Genomic DNA, 5,202 nt, shown 5'->3' on the forward strand with positions numbered 1-5,202 from the left:
TTTTCCCCTTCCAAAATAATGGATCAAAACATTGATCGGTGGACCCATTGAAAGCACACTGGGAGAGCGGCTGGGACAAACCATTATTTCCCTTGGCACCACTCTTGATGCAGGAGTCCCATGCAACTCATTGTTTGCACAAGCAGTGATGTGTAGCAAACAAGCTGTCTTGTTGTACTTATAACCTCATGCTTCAGATGCAGTGGAAGCCGTGATGCTGCACAGATCTGTCTGCCAGGACCTGAGGAATGGGAAGGAACTGGAATTCACCTGGTCTTTCCCTACTCTGTCCCCAACAGCAAACGCTTCCTCAGCAGGATATTCCAGGCCTTGCCTGCACTGCAGTTAATCATTTTATAAATGAAATAATAATAATAAATAGCACTTAGCCCTTTAGCTCTTCAAAGCATTTTACAACCGAGAATTCATTATTCCAGTCCCGAGGAAGTAGGTAGGGGTTAGTCACATTATCCCAATGCGGGGAATATATGGAGAGACTTTCCAAGGCTATCCTGTGACTCAGAAGAAGGGTTGGGTGCAGTGCTCAGGATAGAGTTTGGCAAATAATGGATTTTTCAGTCTCTGGAAAGTCTAAAAAATTGGGGGAAATTGTTTGGGGTCAAACTGAAAAGGAAAATTTTCAGCAAATCGAAAAAGTAAAAAAAATCATTTTGATTTTGAGCAGTGAACATGTTTTACAGTTTAAATAAAATGAAAGGAAATTTTTTTTTAAAAGTTGTTTTGACTCAGTTGAACGTTGTGTTTTGAAAAAGTCAAAATGAAACATTTTGATTTTTTTCCCAGATATTTTGGGGGTGAGGCTGGGAGGCAGGTTTTTCATAATGGAAAATTCAGCGAAATAGTCACAAATTCTCAAACCATTTCTTTGTCACTGAATCTGCATTGTTTGCTGAAAGAAACGTTTCAGTTGCAAAAATTCGCCCAGTTCTTCTCAGGTGTCTCTGGCTACCACCCCTGCTCTCAGAGCGGCAGCCGTGTTAGTCTGTATCAGCAAAAAAAACCGAGGAGGACTTGTGGCACCTTAGAGACTAAATTTATTTGGACATAAGCTTACAACTTTTTTTAAAAAATTCCTTTCATTTTATTTAAACTGTAAAACATGGTCATTGCTCAAAATCAAAATGATTTTTTTAATGATTTTAGCCCACGAAAGCTTATGCCCAAATAAATTTGTTAGTCTCTAAGGTACCACAAGGACTCCTGGGTTTTTTTTCCACCCCTGCTCTGTTTCCTAGCCCATGCTGCTTTTCCACACAGGCAGCTCAGGAAGTTTTGCTCACACTTTAAAATGAAGGATCCAGTTCTGCCCTTGGACACACGGCTGTAACTTCTGCTGATATCATTTAATAGAGGCTTTAATGAGGTAATTCATGTTACACGTGCTCATTATTAAAACACGTTATGGAGGTTTAACTAGCTTCTAACACATCTGTTCCTAATTCTGTTTTGTGGTTATTAATTCCAAATAAATATGTTAGCTATGTGAGCTGCAACACGCAGCAAGGTGTGTGTTTAGGCTGGCTCCACACACACCTTGGGTGTGTTGCACCCGCGAAGAGGGGCAGGCACACCTGGATAACGGGGCTTCAAGTGGTGGGTTATTTATTGCCTTTGGGAAGTGGTTGCAAATGCAAATGATCATTTTAAAGCATTTCCCCCAAAAACAGTGTGTTCCCTGCTGCTTACAGAGAAAGTGAGACATTTGGAAACTAGCATTCAAAGAACTTAGGTATGCAGTTTAGTGTCTAATCCAGTGGTGGGCAACCTGCGGCCCGTCAGGGTAATCCGCTGGTGGGCTGCAAGACCGTTTGTTTACATTGACCATCCGCAGGCACGGCCACCCACAGCTCCCAGTGGCTGCTGTTCGCCATTCCCTGCCAATGGGAGCTGCGGGCAGCTGTGCCTCCGGACAGTCAATGTAAACAAACCATCTTGGGGCCCGCCAGCAGATTACCCTGACTGGCCGCGTGCAGTCTGTGGGCCCGCAGGTTGCCCACCTCTGGTCTAATCTGTGGATACAATTACCATGACCAACTATACATCTGATTGGTCAGTTGCACATGCAGGTTCCCATTTTGCATGTGTCAACATGGTAAATACATGCAAATTAAACATGTCATTTGTGCTCACAACTGCAGTCCTCATTTCTTGAAAATCAGGCCCTTTAAAGACACCTTTTCAAACTCTCGCTCCTATTTTGCATGCCCATGTTTTGCATATGTAGCTGTTTAGGGGACACACCTGTTTTATGAATGCAGACAACTGTACATGCAAAACAGGTTGCTCTAACGTGTAGTCACTGATGAGATCAATTCGATGTGCGTGAAAAAAGTGGGTACAAAATACTGAAGGCTGCTAAAGAAAAATGATCACTTATAGTCTATTTTAATGTCTTTCTTTTCAGAAATATTGATGGATCTGTATTCTCTTTCACTCTCTAATATTTAATTTCACTACTTTACGCTCTGTTAATGGCTGCATTCCTACTTGCTGTGTTCATTTTATTCTGCATGGGAATTAACATAGGTGTATCAAGACTCCACTGAGATTTTCAGCAAAGAGACTGAACCTTTGTGGTAATCTGAATGCTCACACAACAAAAGCCTGTGTCATCTTTCCTTTCATAATGTTCATTTTCTCAGTTTCACAAATCATGGAGGATACTGAATAAATCCTTGGCTGCCTGGGAATTCTATAGTTGTTTTTAGGCGGCACATCATGGTCAGCCAAAACATCCCAGCTACAGCAGGGCTAGAATGTGACTCCTGCTTCAGCTAAAGGGGAATCTCCATTAGCTGCTAGATACACAGGTCTTACAACAAACTTAACTGATCAGTACTGATCCCATCCAGCAGAGGGAAGTGGTGCACATAACTACTGTATTTCAGTGCTCTATATTTTATACGCACTTGTGGGTTGGGTAATGGGAGAGAGAGTTTATGCCAACATAAATATCTTCAGTGATTAAATATTTGTCAACTTTAAAATTATTCTTATCTTAAAAGTTTTAACCAAATATAGGTTTCAGAGTAACAGCCGTGTTAGTCTGTATTCGCAAAAAGAAAAGGAGTACTTGTGGCACCTTAGAGACTAACCAATTTATTTGAGCATAAGCTTTCGTGAGCTACAGCTCACTTCATCGGATGCATGCCGTGGAAAGTGCAGCAGACTTTATATATACACAGAGAATATGAAACAATACCTCCTCCGTATTGTTTCATATTCTCTGTGTATATATAAAGTCTGCTGCAGTTTCCACGGTATGCATCCGATGAAGTGAGCTGTAGCTCACGAAAGCTTATGCTCAAATAAATTGGTTAGTCTCTAAGGTGCCACAAGTACTCCTTTTCTTTTAACCAAATATAGTTGCCTGTAACTTCCAACGATTATGACCGCTGAGGCTAGAGTAAATAACATTTTTCTTCTGGGTTATTTGTTTATGTTGTGACCCTGACAACATCCGGTGTCTAATGAGTTTTACTTGCCCCTGTATATCAAGTCATTTTCCCCTCTCCCCATGGGTCTGTGACAGAGTAGGACAGCCAGGAAAGAGCTGGGCTACCAGCCTGTCACGTGATTCAGCAGGGATTTAAAGAAAGGGTATGTGCATTTTCTGGGGAGTTGTGCAAAGGGCAAGGCCTCTGGGCCCTTGCTGCCTGTTTGGGTCAGGAGAATAGCTTTGGTTTGGGTTATGTGGTGAGGTTGAGTTATGAACAGTGCCCCGAGGGAGGGGCCAGAAGGGGCCTGTCTACACTGCAATGAAACACCTGCGGCTGGCTCGTGTGAGCTGACTCTAGCTCGCAGGGTTCGGACGGGGAGAGTGTTATAAAATTGTAGTGTAGACATTTGGGCTTGGAGCCCAGGCTCTGGGACCCCGTAAGGAGAGAGGGTCAGCTCGCAATCTGTAAGGTATTTATCCTCCTGACACCCTGTAAGGCAGGGAAGGATTATCCCCATTTTACAGACAGGGACCTGAAGCACGGAGGGGTTCAGAGGCTGTGGCGGAGCAGAGAAATGAATCTTTGTCTCCCAGTTGCCAGGTTAGTGCTCCAACCAATGGACCGTCCTCCTCTTTAATGTGGGTGTAAAACCACAATTACTGAGGGGCAGGTGAAGAGGAAACTGCTTTTTAATTCATGTTTTTTAATTAACTAGAACTCAAGCTGATGCTGTCTCTACCTTCCAGGCTTGCTATCTGACCTGGGGCAGTTCACTTAGTCTCTCTGTGCCTGTCTGTAAAATGGGCTGATAACTCTTCGCTCCCTATCTTATAGGGGTGTTAGGAGACTGAATTCATTAACGTCTCTCAGGCAGTTCCAAGATCCCCGCATGGAAGATGACATAGTAAAGCAAAGCAGCAGTTGTATTGACTGTCCATGTCTGCTTCACCCCGCAGGCAGGAGATAAGTGAGCGGGCAGCATTTCAGATCCCTTCTGTGGGGCAGGTGATGAGATAGGCTGCTATCGTTACTTTCTTCAGATTCTGGTTCTTCAATCAGCAGCAATATCATGGGCACGCTAAACATGGTACCCACATAAATGCATGCAGGGCCCATCACTCCTTTCCACAGACAGCTGCCTACCCTCTCTCAGCCAACTCACTTAGAGGACAACACAAATTGATCAGCTCTACCTGTAGAAAAAGGACCTGATTTTTAGCTGAGCCTTAAGTAGGTCTCCCTTTCCAAGCCATAACTTAGCTGTTACAAATAATTCCCAGTCCAGTTTTATGGCAGCAACTAATTGCGGTGGTAGAAGTCATGTCATTTCAGTGCTGAAAGTCCCCAGTTTGCAGATGCAGTCAGGTACGGGGACATTTTAATGTCCTCTAGAGTATCTGCGAGTGCAAGTTGTGGTGCAAAATTTGTGCCTGCCATTATTTGTACCCCCGAACTAACTGTGGGCACAAAAAGAGAACCCAGGCTTTGAAAATCTGACTCTGAATGTACTTGCTATTTTTTTTAATGGTTGAGCAAACGAGTTTGCTTTCTCCATTTGGATAGCTTAGATGCTTGTCATGTTTTTAAACCTTGGCAAAAACATGAAACATAAGATATTGATGGGACGCTACTAATTATCTTATTGTGTGGTTTTTGTTTTGGGCTAAGAACTGAACAATAAGAAAACCAACAACTTTGAATGGGAAGCAGAAGATTGACATACCCCCAAGGCATGTGGGAA

The sequence above is a fragment of the Lepidochelys kempii genome, chromosome 13 (genome assembly GCF_965140265.1).
Source record: "Lepidochelys kempii isolate rLepKem1 chromosome 13, rLepKem1.hap2, whole genome shotgun sequence".
Lineage (NCBI taxonomy): Eukaryota > Metazoa > Chordata > Testudines > Cheloniidae > Lepidochelys > Lepidochelys kempii.